The following is a 14,456-nucleotide window of genomic DNA, read 5'->3' as shown; positions in this document are numbered from 1 at the left end:
TTGATTTTAATTGCACCCTGCATGACAAACTTGACAGGAACCACACTGAGCCGCACTCCCAGTCTGCCAGGGAGATGAGGGAGCTGCAGGAGAGGCATGACCTGCAGGATGTGTGGAGGAGTTTGTATGGGGCAGAAAGGCAGTATAGCTGGTCGGAGGTGCGGGAGGACACTCTCTCCCTATCCAGGCTTGATCAGATTTACACTGTACTCCAGTGAGGTGGATGAGCCTCAGACCAACATGCAGCATCTCCTTGGAGACCTGCCGCAGGTGCCGGAGGAGAAGCAGGCTGGGCTGGAGGGGGAGCTCACCCTGCAGGAGCTTACTGCTGCTCTTCATGGGTTAAATACAAGGAAGGCCCAGGGCATTGATGGCCTGCCAGTTGAGTTTTATAGCACCTTCTGGGGTCTGCTGGGGACTGACCTGCTGGCAGTGATGCAGGAGAGCATCCAGCAAGGGGCGCTGCAAGTGAGCTGCAGGCGTGCCCTCGTGGCACTGTTGCCCAAGAAGGATGACCTGTGCTAGAACTGAAGCTCCTCTCCAGAGTGATGGCCTGATCCATCTGATCCACCCTGACCAGTCCTACTGTGTGCCTGGTAGGTCCATACAGGACAACATCCTGTTCATTAGGCACATCATGGAGGTCTCCAGGCTGTTGGGGTTAAAGACTGGTCTCATTGCGCTGGACCAGGAAAAGGCTTTTGACCGGGTTGAGCACCAGTACCTGTGGCGGATGATGGAGGCTTTTGGGTTCAGCCCTGTTTTCATAGCCATGACCAGGGTGCTCTATGGTGACACTCAAAACATATTGAAAATCAATGTTGGCTTGAGCGCCCCCTTCAGGGTGTACAGGGGAATCTGGCAGGGCTGCCCCATGTTGGGATGCTCCACTCCATGGCCATTGAGCCATTGCTGCAGGAGCTGCACAGAGTGGTGGGGGGGCTTTATGTCCCTCGCTGCCCGACACCCTTCCGCTTCTCTGCCTACGCTGATGATGTGGTGGTGCTGGTGGGGTGCGAGGGGGATGTGGACAGAATCAGCACCTCGCTCTGGGACTTAAACCAAAGTGAACTGGTCCAAGAGCACGGGGTTGCTGCTGGGGGAGTTGGGGGGGCAGGGAGGCCTGCAACTCCCTGGAGGATTACAGTGGTGCAGAGGTGGTCTCAAGTACTTGGGGGTGCACCTGGGGGATCAGGCCATGGAGCAGAGGAACTGGGAGGGGATGCCGGAGGGGCTGCGGGGGAGGCTCGGGCGATGGCGCTGGCTGCTCCCTCAGCGGTCTTCTTCTGGACTGGTCTGCACTGGCTGTGAAAGGGGCTACTATACCTGCCCCGTGAGGAGGGGGGGCAAGGGCTGGTGGACGTGGAGTGCAGGATGGCTGCTTTCCATCTGCAGTTCCTGCAGAAGCTGGTCTACGGGCCGAGCCTCCTGTCCTGGAGGCCGCTTACGTGGACCTTGCTCCGTCATGTGGGGACGCTGCAGGTGGACAGTGCAATGTCCCTGATGGACATTAGCAGGCTGGCAGCAGGCAACCTTCCTGGGTTCTACCGCAGTGTGTTGAGGGCCTGGCAGCTGCTCACAGCCTGACATGTGTACAGCTCCCTCATCCTGCACTGGCTGCTCCAGATGCCCATCATCTGGACCGGGGTGTTCCAGCTGCATGATCTGCTGGCTGGAGGATTGTGGACAGCCTGGAAGGGAAAATGGGTGTGCGCTCCCTGCGCTGGACAGGTATTCTGCTCGGCCGAGGCCGGTGCCACCCTGCCTTCTGAAGGGAAACTGCTGCTGAGGGAGTGTTTCCTCCAGCTCCAGACCCCAGAGCCCCTGTTCAAGTTCCCCAATTTGCTGGTTTCCCCCTTCCCTGAGGTATGATGGAGGCCTCTCAGGGACCCTGTTGAGGAGGGGTCTGCAGGAGTTGTCCCTGGATGGGGCCTGTGTGAAGGCCCGGCACCAAACGCAGCTCTTGCCGCTAACTGACATGCCCTGGAGGGACAGGCTGGGGGGGAGGAGGGGAAGGGGGAGCCAGTATGGCACAGTGTGTATCAGCCACTGCTGAAAAGAGAGCTTGGGATCTGCAGTGGAGAGTGCTCCACGTTATCATTGCCATCAAGTACTTCCTGTTGCTAATTAACGTTGCACAGTGTGACATCAGTTTGCACACCTTTCTCTTTCTTCTTCTCAAGTCCTTTGTGTAGGCTTCCCCCACCACTCCCCGGAATCAATCCCCGGTCTCCCGCAAGACAGGTAGACATACTCACCACTATACTAATGAGGAGCTGCCCCTGGTGCCCCTGCTGCCCCCACATCTTCCGCCACGTCCTTTTACGGTTCTAAATTTGTCAGAGCAAGGTGAGGGCAGCATCCCTGCCTCACCTGCCTACTTTATTCCACCTTGTGAGTGTCCTTCGGTCAGCTCAGGCTGCGGAAGGCAATCCTGGACCACTACTCGCATTCCTAGTACCCTGCCGAGTGGTCAGGATGTCCGAGCAGTCTAAGAGGCTGCGTTCATGTTGCAGTCTCCTCTGGAGTTCAAGTCCCACTTCTGACATATCCAGTGTTCCTTTTGCCTTCTTCAAACGTGTCAGCAGGTACACCTTTGTCTGTCTCTGTGGTGTAATCGATTAGCTGTTGACCTTTAGAATCCACCCAGGGAGGGCCCCCTTTTCCCCCCACCCCCTGTTATTATTTCTACTTCGGGCGGTCAGCTTGCCAGACTGCGGCTTTCCTTCAGCCACAGTAACCTTATGCTGCTTGCTGCGGACGGCCATCTTGCTAAAGTCTAAGGAGGTTTTAGAAGCTTCCTTTACATTGCCTAGATCAACATAAACCAAGGCACTGCTGGGATTCAAACCCAGAGTTTCCTGTTTACAAGATAGGTGCTTTGACCAACTAAGCCACAGCGCCAGTACTCCCCTGTTCCCCAGTGCCTACACTCAGGGGTAAGGAGCAAAACAAAAAACAAAACAAAACAAAACAAAACAAAACAAAACAAAACAAAACAAAACAAAACAAAACAAAACAAAACAAAACAAAACAAAACAAAACAAAATCTGGATGCAGGCTGCAACAAAGGAAGCACGCAGAGGTGAAAACGTAAGGTTGACGGGAGCAACAAGCTCCCTGTTGCGACTGTCCAGGGGCGGCAATGGGAATTGGACGTTGGCCGTTAGGTGCGCGTAGCGCGTGTCCTTTGGGTTCTGGTTCTTCTTTACAAACCGGCTTCTGTCCAGTTGGCTTTCCGGTTCATTACGTCCTCTGATGGCTTTACGATAAGCCTATCTTGCAATCAGATGCTTGCCTTGCCGTCCATCAATCCATCCATCTATCTATCTATCTATGACTCTCGATATCTAACTCTCTTGCTTGCTATCGCTCCCCCAATGGTCAGTAGCATAGTAGCATAACAGCAGATCACGGACCACTGTCAATCAGATGCTTGCCTTTCCGTCCATCCATCCATCCATCTATCTATGACTCTCGATATCTAACTCTCTTGCTTGCTATCGCTCCCCCAATGGTCAGTAGCATAGTAGCATAACAGCAGCTCACGGACCACTGTCAATCAGATGCTTGCCTTGCCGTCCATCCATCCATCTATCTATCTATCTATCTATGACTCTCGATATCTAACTCTCTTGCTTGCTATCGCTCCCCCAATGGTCAGTAGCATAGTAGCATAACAGCAGATCACGGACCACTGTCAATCAGATGCTTGCCTTGCCGTCCATCCATCCATCCATCTATCTATCTATCTATCTATCTAGCTATCTATCTAGCTATTTAGCTAGCTATCAATCTATGACTCTCAATATCTAACTCTCTTGCTTGCTATCGCTCCCCCAATGGTCACGTATGTTGCATTCAACGACAAAGAAAATCGTGTGCTGGAAATGATTTCTGGCAACTGTGAAGGAACTGCACGACTGCAGCAAGCACAACACCTCCGTCTGTGTCTGTGGCGCAATCGGTCAGCGTGTTCGGCTGTTAACCGAAAGGATGGTGGTTTGAATCCACCCAGGGACGGCCCACTTTTCCCCCCCGCCCCTTGTTATTGTTTCTACTTCTGGCGGTCACCTTGCCAGACTGCGGCTACAGTAACCTTAAGCTGCTTGCTGCGGACGGCCATCTTGGAAAAATGTATTGAGCGTTTAGAAACTTCCTTTCCATTGCCTAGGCCAACATAAACCAAGGCACTGCTAGGAGTCGAACCCAGGGTTTCCTGTTTACGAGACAGGCGCTTTGACCAACTAAGCCACGGTGCCAGGACTCTCCCATTCCCCAGTGCCTACACTCAGGCGTAAGAAACAAAACAAAACAAAACAAAACAAAACAAAACAAAACAAAACAAAACAAAACAAAACAAAACAAAACAAAACAAAACAAAACAAAACAAAAACAAAATCTGGATGCAGGCTGCAACAAAGGAAGCACACAGAGGTGAAAACGTAAGGTTGACGGGAGCAACAAGCTCCCTGTTGCGACTGTCCAGGGGCGACAATGGGAATTGGACGTTAGGTAAGTAGCATAGTAGCATAACAGCAGATCACGGACCACTGTCAATCAGATGCTTGCCTTTCCGTCCATCCATCCATCTATCTATCTATCTATGACTCTCGATATCTAACTCTCTTGCTTGCTATCGCTCCCCCAATGGTCAGTAGCATAGTAGCATAACAGCAGATCACGGACCACTGTCAATCAGATGCTTGCCTTCCGTCCATCCATCCATCCATCTATCTATGACTCTCGATATCTAACTCTCTTGCTTGCTATCGCTCCCCCAATGGTCAGTAGCATAGTAGCATAACAGCAGCTCACGGACCACTGTCAATCAGATGCTTGCCTTGCCGTCCATCCATCCATCTATCTATCTATCTATCTATGACTCTCGATATCTAACTCTCTTGCTTGCTATCGCTCCCCCAATGGTCAGTAGCATAGTAGCATAACAGCAGATCACGGACCACTGTCAATCAGATGCTTGCCTTGCCGTCCATCCATCCATCCATCTATCTATCTAGCTATCTATCTAGCTATTTAGCTAGCTATCAATCTATGACTCTCAATATCTAACTCTCTTGCTTGCTATCGCTCCCCCAATGGTCACGTATGTTGCATTCAACGTCAAAGAAAATCGTGTGCTGGAAATGATTTCTGGCAACTGTGAAGGAACTGCACGACTGCAGCAACCACAACACCTCCGTCTGTGTCTGTGGCGCAATCGGTCAGCGTGTTCGGCTGTTAACCGAAAGGATGGTGGTTTGAATCCACCCAGGGACGGCCCACTTTTCCCCCCGCCCCTTGTTATTGTTTCTACTTCTGGCGGTCACCTTGCCAGACTGCGGCTACAGTAACCTTAAGCTGCTTGCTGCGGACGGCCATCTTGCAAAAATGTATTGAGCGTTTAGAAACTTCCTCTCCATTGCCTAGGCCAACATAAACCAAGGCACTGCTAGGAGTCGAACCCAGGGTTTCCTGTTTACGAGACAGGCGCTTTGACCAACTAAGCCACGGTGCCAGGACTCTTCCATTCCCCAGTGCCTACTCTCAGGCGTAAGAAACAAAACACAACAAAACAAAACAAAACAAAACAAAACAAAACAAAACAAAACAAAACAAAACAAAACAAAACAAAACAAAACAAAACAAAACAAAATCTGGATGCAGGCTGCAACAAAGGAAGCACACAGAGGTGAAAACGTAAGGTTGACGGGAGCAACAAGCTCCCTGTTGCGACTGTCCAGGGGCGGCAATGGGAATTGGACGTTAGGTAAGTAGCATAGTAGCATAACAGCAGATCACGGACCACTGTCAATCAGATGCTTGCCTTTCCGTCCATCCATCCATCCATCTATCTATGACTCTCGATATCTAACTCTCTTGCTTGCTATCGCTCCCCCAATGGTCAGTAGCATTGTAGCATAACAGCAGATCACGGACCACTGTCAATCAGATGCTTGCCTTGCCGTCCATCCATCCATCCATCTATCTATGACTCTCGATATCTAACTCTCTTGCTTGCTATCGCTCCCCCAATGGTCAGTAGCATAGTAGCATAACAGCAGCTCACGGACCACTGTCAATCAGATGCTTGCCTTGCCGTCCATCCATCCATCTATCTATCTATCTATCTATCTATCTATGACTCTCGATATCTAACTCTCTTGCTTGCTATCGCTCCCCCAATGGTCAGTAGCATAGTAGCATAACAGCAGATCACGGACCACTGTCAATCAGATGCTTGCCTTGCCGTCCATACATCCATCTATCTATGACTCTCGATATCTAACTCTATTGCTTGCTATCGCTCCCCCAATGACAGGCAATCCCGCGTGACAGGCGGGGATACTCACCACTATACTAACGAGGAGCCGGGCTTGCCACCTCCCACCTTCTCCGCCCCCAGATCTTTCGCCACGCCCCTTTCCGATTCTGAATGTCTCAGGGCAAGGCGAGGGCAGCATCGCTGCCTCCCCTGCCTGCTTTATTCCACCTTGTTAGTGTCCTTCGGTCAGCTCAGGCTCCGGAAAGCACTCCTGGACCGCGACCCGTTGCGCTAGGGCCCTGCCCGGAAGTCAGGATGGCCGAGCGGTCTAAGGCGCTGCGTTCAGGTCGCAGTCTCCCCTGGAGGTGTGGGTTCGAATCTCACTGCTGACAACAGTGTGTGCTCCTTTTTGCCCCTTTTGAAACGGGTCAAGGATGGCGCCCTCCCTGGTCCTTTCAGCACGTGAGCCAAAAAACGAACACTTCAGTGACTGCGAAGCGGGGCCAAGCGGGCTCGTCCGGGAGTTGAAGCCAGGGCCTCTCGCACCCGAAGCGAGAATCATACCCTAGACCAACGAGCCAAGTTAACGGACGGTGTCGCAGTTTCTGCTCGGCAAGCACGTAACTGCTTGGGGCAGACCGGGAGACCTACGCTCACTGACTGATAGCATGGACTGTAGCGCTGACGTGTCTTTCCAGAATGGTAACCCCATCCCCAGTGAGACAGCACTGAGAGCATGGTTCAGCAGGCCCGCAAACAACTGAAAAGAATGCCTCTCCTTGGGTGCAGCTCAGGTGTACACGTTCAGCAAAGGTCTCCATAATAAGCCGGCAAACCACATTTCGTCCTCCTCCTCCTCAACAACACACTACATGTCCTCCTCCTCCTCAACAACAACAACGAACTTGTAAAATACACATTTTCTTTAAAGAAAACAAAACACACAGGTGACAGTCTGATTTCCCATCAGCTATACAGGCAACAGTATCTGAGGTCAATAGCCCTCCTTTGTGCAGAGGAGCCCAGAAGCCAGCCTTCAAGAGCAAATGAACAAACACTTCAGTGACTGCAAAGCAGGGCCATGTGGGCTCGTCCTGGAGTTGAACCCAGGGCCTCTCACCCTCTCAGCAAGAATCATACCCCTAGACGAACGAGCCAAGCTAATAGGCAGTATTGCATGTTCTCCTGGGAAGCACGTAACTGCTTGAGGCAGACTCTCACCTGATCACCACATGTGGTTACACTTTAAGAAGGGGTGAGTTTAAGGTCATCGGTAACATCACAAAGGTTGGCAGCATTTTACATGAATATGTAAAGTAAAAAACACACACTACATGTAAATAAGCCATACTACTTGTTTAGTGTATGTAAGCTCGTTCTGTAATCATACATCATCCATACTAGTATTTAATAATTTAATTAACTATACACAAACTACTTGGTCAATTCACTCTTGTTACCGTGTAATTACAGTGCAAGTAAATTGTAATAATTGTAGCGTTGTATATTGGGCCATATTTTACATGTAACTATATATTTCATATTTGTCCAATTAATGTACATTTGTTTTTGTTTTTTTTAGCTGGTACCAAAACATTGGTCTCTGGAACTAAAAGGTCGGAAATTGGAAGAACTATTAATGACAAATGAATGACCGCTGATACAAGTAAATAGTGTTTCCTCAAATCTAAAGTGAGACCTTTTTGAATGAATCTGTAATACATGCCCTATACACTCACCTAAAGGATTATTAGGAACACCTGTTCAATTTCTCATTAATGCAATTATCTAACCAACCAATCACATGGCAGTTGCTTCAATGCATTTAGGGGTGTGGTCCTGGTCAAGACAATCTCCTGAACTCCAAACTGAATGTCTGAATGGGAAAGAAAGGTGATTTAAGCCATTTTGAGCGTGGCATGGTTGTTGGTGCCAGACGGGCCGGTCTGAGTATTTCACAATCTGCTCAGTTACTGGGATTTTCACGCACAACCATTTCTAGGGTTTACAAAGAATGGTGTGAAAAGGGAGAAACATCCAGTATGCGGCAGTCCTGTGGGCGAAAATGCCTTGTTGATGCTAGAGGTCAGAGGAGAATGGGCCGACTGATTCAAGCTGATAGAAGAGCAACTTTGCCTGAAATAACCACTCGTTACAACCGAGGTATGCAGCAAAGCATTTGTGAAGCCACAACACGTACAACCTTGAGGCGGATGGGCTACAACAGCAGAAGACCCCACCGGGTACCACTCATCTCCACTACAAATAGGAAAAAGAGGCTACAATTTGCACAAGCCTGGTCTGATGAGTCTCGATTTCTGTTGAGACATTCAGATGGTAGAGTCAGAATTTGGCGTAAACAGAATGAGAACATGGATCCATCATGCCTTGTTACCACTGTGCAGGCTGGTGGTGGTGGTGTAATGGTGTGGGGGATGTTTTCTTGGCACACTTTATGCCCCTTAGTGCCAATTGGGCATCGTTTAAATGCCACGGCCTACCTGAGCATTGTTTCTGACCATGTCCATCCCTTTATGACCACCATGTACCCATCCTCTGATGGCTACTTCCAGCAGGATAATGCACCATGTCACAAAGGTCGAATCATTTCAAATTGGTTTCTTGAACATGACAATGAGTTCACTGTACTAAACTGGCCCCCACAGTCACCAGATCTCAACCCAATAGAGCATCTTTGGGATGTGGTGGAACGGGAGCTTCGTGCCCTGGATGTGCATCCCACAAATCTCCATCAATTGCAAGATGCTATCCTATCAATATGGGCCAACATTTCTAAAGAATGCTTTCAGCACCTTGTTGAATCAATGCCACGTAGAATTAAGGCAGTTCTGAAGGCAAAAGGGGGTCAAACACCAGGTGAGTACCAAGTGAAATCTATTAAAGTATTGAAGTATCCCAATGTTTTAAGTTACACTTCATGTATACATGTGTTTGGAAGTTTATCCAAATATATTCTACCAGTATATTTAGAATGCAACATTTTTGCAGTCTAATATATTCACAGTATACAATACATGCAATATGAGATTGTTGTGTATTTAGCAGTATACTAAATGTATATTATAAGGGGACATATATGTATGCATTTTTATATATTTAGTATAAAATACATGTGTAGATGTTACAGTATATTTGCATATAATTATAGATATATTAAAAACAAGTTTACATATAATTCTGAATATACTTAAGTTATATTAAGCAATATTTGTATTGTATAATATAGTGTATTTGACCATATTTCTGTATCAAGTAACATACTAAAACTGCAATTGATATTTAAAAGTATATTTTCACCATATATTATAAAATGGTATGCACATTTATAAAACATATTAATACATTAAAATACATTTCATATTTCAGAATATTATATATTTTTAAATATTTTATTTTTGTAAGGGTATCTTCCATAAATGCAGTTTTACCAAACAAAGGAAAACCAGGAAAGGTTGGTGGAGGAGATTACGCAGTTTTGGCAGCCCATTCTGAAACCCACTGCAGAATATATTCTGGCAGGAGGTCTGATTAAAATACTGGAAAATCTTCAATCAAAGTCAAGAAATGTGTCAAAAGGCTTCCAGTTTCCTTTCCTGCCATGAGAAGTATGCTGATTTCAGAACCTCTATGAAGTAGATTCCTTATTTTTCAAAAAATAAGTAATGGTTATTTTTTTCATTGTTTCCTCAATATATTAATAATAAACTGTTTTATTTTGTTCTGCAAAATAAGTAAAGTTTACTTATTTATTTCTGGTTCATGTTTTTTTTTTTTTTAAATAAGTAATGGTTATTTATTTTTATCTTTATTGTTTATTACTTTTTCTGTGAATTCTGATTCTAGTAGTATGACGAAATAAGTAATAGTTACTCATTCCTTATTTCTGTTTCCCTGTTTTTTCACAAAATAAGTAATGGTTATTTCAAAAATCCCTGTTTACAAATGTAAGGACTTATAGGACAACAGCATTACATACAGATAGATAACATACATTAGTTATTATGCTAACAAGTGTCCATTATAAACAATCTATTAACAAATTATTGATTATGTTATTGTTATATGATTATTACAAATTATAAATATATTAGACATTTTTATTTAAACATTTTTGCTATACTATGTAGTTTGCATGTTCTCCCCGTGTCCACGTGGGTTTCCTCCCACCGTCCAAAGACATGTGGGTTAGGTTAATTGGCTTCTCTAAATTGCCCTGTATGTGGGTGTGTCTGCGTGTGTGTGTGTGTGTGTGTTGCCCAGCGATGGACTGGGGTCCCGTCCTGGGTGTATTCCTGCCTTGTGCCCTTTGCCTGCCGGGATCAGTGCTCGGCGACCTTCGCCAGGATAACTGGTTTCAAAAATGGATGGATAATAGCAGCAATTAACTGGCATGGCAGTTAATGATAATAGATTGATATCGGTGTGCAAATGTCATGTTATTATACCCTTTATTAAATATGTTATTAAATACCTTAAAACATATTATAGCAAAAAAGTTTAAAAATGTCTAATATATTTATAATTTGTAAAATTAATCATATAATAATAACATAACATGTTAATAGATTGTTTATAATGGACACTTAAAATAAAGCATTACCATTATTCTTAATACATGGATACAAGATAATCAACAACATGGGAGGGCTTGAGAATCTGCTATGGCTTTGTGCAAGGAAATTTGGCACTGAATAAATGTTGGCTACGGCAAACATGCGCTGCTGTACAGGCTGACAGAGACACTGTGATGCATTTCTTCAATGAGTGATGCTTACTTAATCTTTATTTCCATTTCCCAGTTTAAGGACACTTATCTCTACACCATTACTTCAGTAGTTCTCGCAGCCCCCTATAGAAGTCAGCGGAAGATGTAGTGATTGAAGTAATGGAGGTATCTTGGCCTGTACACACTTGGCAGAGGTAACGACAGCCTGGCCATGGAACACCTACCCCCAGCTCCATCTTGAGATTAGCGAGAGGCAGCAGTGATGCAGCGCTATGGAGCCTACAGCGCAGGGAAGGGACTTAATGCATGGTATCTCTGATGTAGTGCTTGTGTGTTTTTCAGGTCTTTTCTATAATGTGCTTTCTGTATTGTCATAAACCCCTGGCACTTTTTGTCACTGTTACTCTATATTGTTTTGAATTACATTCATAAAGAAAATAAAACGAAAAATCTCTAATAGTGTGTGTCTCAATGGTTGTGTTTGTTCATACATCGATAAAAAACGTTTGGAAATACTATGAAAAGTAAAATGTAGATAACAAATAAGTAATCATAAGTTATTTCTGTGTCCTATTCTGTAAAAAATAAGAAATGATTAGGCCTACTTATTAAGTGGTTACTGAACAGTGTGCTCTCTGTCAAAAGCCAGCTTTTGGGCTCCTCTGCACAAGAGGGCTTTTGACCTCAGATGCTGTTGCCTGTGCAGCTGAAGGGAAATCAGACTGTCATCTGTGTGTTTTTCTATAAAACAAATGTGTATTATGCAAGTTTGTTGTGGTTGTTGAGGAGGAGGAGGAGGAGGAGGAGGACGACATGTAGTGTGTTGTTGAGGAGGAGAACTTTGTGAAGCCACTTGTTCAGTTGGCCCGTTGGTCTAGGAGTATGATTCTCACTTAGTGTGCGAGAGGTCCTGTGTTCAACTCCTGAACGAGCCCTAGGGCATGAAGCCGTCTGGTTTCGTGGCTGGTGACGGTAGTCTTCTTGGGGTTGCTTTCCTCTACCTGCTTTCGCATTATTGTTGATCTGCACTGTGAAGTGCTGTTAAATGAGTTTTGAATCATTTGGCTGAATCTGAGCAGATAACATAGCCCTAAACATTTCAGAATTAATCCTGCTGCTTTTGTCAAAAGTCAACCAGTTCTCTTGACAGCCATACATGCCCTTACCATAACACTACCTTCACCATGTTTCACAGATGAGGTGGTATGCTTCAGATCATGAGCAGTTCCTTCCCTTCTCCATACTCTTCTCTTCCCATCATTCTGGTACAAGTTGATCTTTGTCTCATCTGTACATAAGATGTTGTTCCAGAACTGTACAGGGTTCTTTAGATGTTTTTTGCCAAACTCTAATATGGTCTTCCCATTTCCTGTTTAAATACAGAGGGTTTACCACAAGATGTACTCTGGTGAAGTGTTCTCTTGATTGTTGACATTGACACAGATACGCCTACCTCCTGGAGGGTATTCTTGATCTAGCCAACTGTTGTGAAGGGGTTTTCCTCACCAGGGAAAAAATTCTGTCATCCACCACAGTTGTTTTCCGTGGTGTTCCTGGCCTTTTGGTGTTCCTGCGCTCACCAGTACGTTCTTATTAGTGGATTTGGCCCCACCTAATGTTTTTGCTCTCTGATTGGTTTGTTTTGATATCTAAGGCAAAACACCCCAAGAACAAGCAGGATCTAAAGACAGCTGTAGTGCAGGCCTGGCATAGCATCACCAGGGAAGAAACCCAGCATCTGGTGATGTCTATGGGTTCCAGACTTCAGGCAGTCATTGACTGCAAAGTATTTGCAACTGATAGGGAGAAATTTTACTCCCTCAATAAACAGGCGGACAAGGAATACTCAGGACCCGATTTAACTGAAATAATACCAAAATAGTTTATTCAGCTACAACTAAGTGCTCTGGAGATGGTCAGTCAGCAAGACACATCTAAGGTTTTTCTAAAGAACATGCTATCATATACAAGATGACTCCCTTTGGTTGCTGGGAAACTGGATGACGTCAATGATGTACCCCAAACTTGATCACAGACTTCTCCTTTGTCTTCTGTTTTCTCTATAGCCTTGGATGAAAATGTTTTTCTAAAAATCAGCTACACAGAACTACTGCACCTGTCCTCTGCGGAGCAATACACAAAGCTTAAATTCATACATGGGCTACACAATCTTACTGCAACAATGGTGCAAATATATTTGGCATTTGGACAGGCCACTGTCCCGCATCACAACCAAGTATTGAAACTCACAATTTAATTAATGATTATGTTAGTTTGTCCAAATGCTTTTGAGCCCCTAAAATTGGGGGGACCACATAAAAATTGGTTTAATTCCTACACCATTCACCCGATTTGGATGTAACTACCCTCCAATTAAAGATGAAAGTCTACACTTAAAGCACATCTTGATTGTTTCCTTTCCAATCCATTGTGATGGTGTACAGAGCCAAATTGACAATTGGGTCTGTCCAAATATTTATGGACCGGACTGTATACCTGTAACGAAGGACTGCCATGGCGGGGAACCCAGGTGCGGAGTGAGAGGTGGTCAGAAACAGGCTGTGGTCAATGCTGGCAAACCGTAATGTCCAGGGAAATCCACAAGTCCTGGTCGAAAAGACAAGCAGGGGGTCAATGATCAGGCAAACAGGCTGGTAGGGAGAATACGGGAATTGGTGGAGGAACACGTGGAGGTTGTAAACAATCAATAACAAAAGGATACAAGACTTAGCAGTGAATTAAAGTCACAGAAAGGTTTATATGTGTAGCAGAGAGGAGCAGAGGACGGTGAAGGAGAGTGCTGGTCCAATGGGAGTTCGAGGATGATAGAACAAGTGCACATGGTGCCGAGGAATGTTAAGTGGCTGATTGCTGGGGAATGTGAGGGTTTAGAATTCCGGTGATTCTGACCTCTGCAGGGGAGCTTGTGAATTGCGGGATGTGTGGGATACAACAGTGACAATACCACTTGTTATTGTGTGTTTGAGTTTACTTGCATGGATTGTCTATTCATGTCAATATTAAAATTCCAAAGCATAACATTTATTCACAACATGCTTTAGTGTTAAATGTTTGATATGGCAGCGCATATAAAGGTGTATACAGCTCTGGAAAAAATTAAGAGACCAGTGCACAATTATCAGTTTCTCTGGTTTTACTATTTATAGGTATATGTTTTGGTAAAATGAACATTTTTGTTTTATTCTATAAACTGCTGAAAACATTTTTCCCAAATTCCAAATAAAAATATTGTCATTTAGAGCATTTATTTGCAGAAATTTACAACTGGACAAAATTACAAAAAAGATGCAGTGTTGTCAGACCTCAAATAATGCAAAGAAAATAAGTTCATATTAATTTTTAAACAACATAATACTAATGTTTTAACTTACAAAGAGTTCAGAAATTAATATTTGGTGATTTTCAATCACAGCATTCATGCGT

The 14,456-nt window shown here is 45.1% G+C and overlaps 3 non-coding genes across 3 annotated transcripts; all 3 read right to left on the bottom strand.

Moving 5' to 3' along the window:
• Positions 1-2,830: 2,830 nt before the first annotated feature.
• On the bottom strand, positions 2,831-2,904 carry trnat-ugu (transfer RNA threonine (anticodon UGU)). Its single transcript has one exon. It is a non-coding gene; the product is annotated as a tRNA-Thr (tRNA).
• Positions 2,905-4,188: 1,284 nt separating this feature from the next.
• trnat-cgu (transfer RNA threonine (anticodon CGU)) lies at positions 4,189-4,262 on the bottom strand. Its single transcript has one exon. It is a non-coding gene; the product is annotated as a tRNA-Thr (tRNA).
• Positions 4,263-5,444: 1,182 nt separating this feature from the next.
• On the bottom strand, positions 5,445-5,518 carry trnat-cgu (transfer RNA threonine (anticodon CGU)). The gene has a single exon. It is a non-coding gene; the product is annotated as a tRNA-Thr (tRNA).
• Between the last annotated feature and the right edge of the window lie 8,938 nt (positions 5,519-14,456).

This window comes from Amia ocellicauda, chromosome 2, assembly GCF_036373705.1.
Source record: "Amia ocellicauda isolate fAmiCal2 chromosome 2, fAmiCal2.hap1, whole genome shotgun sequence".
Lineage (NCBI taxonomy): Eukaryota > Metazoa > Chordata > Actinopteri > Amiiformes > Amiidae > Amia > Amia ocellicauda.
The sequence above is the reverse complement of the archived record's forward strand: the minus strand, read 5'-3'. Positions and strand labels throughout refer to the sequence as shown.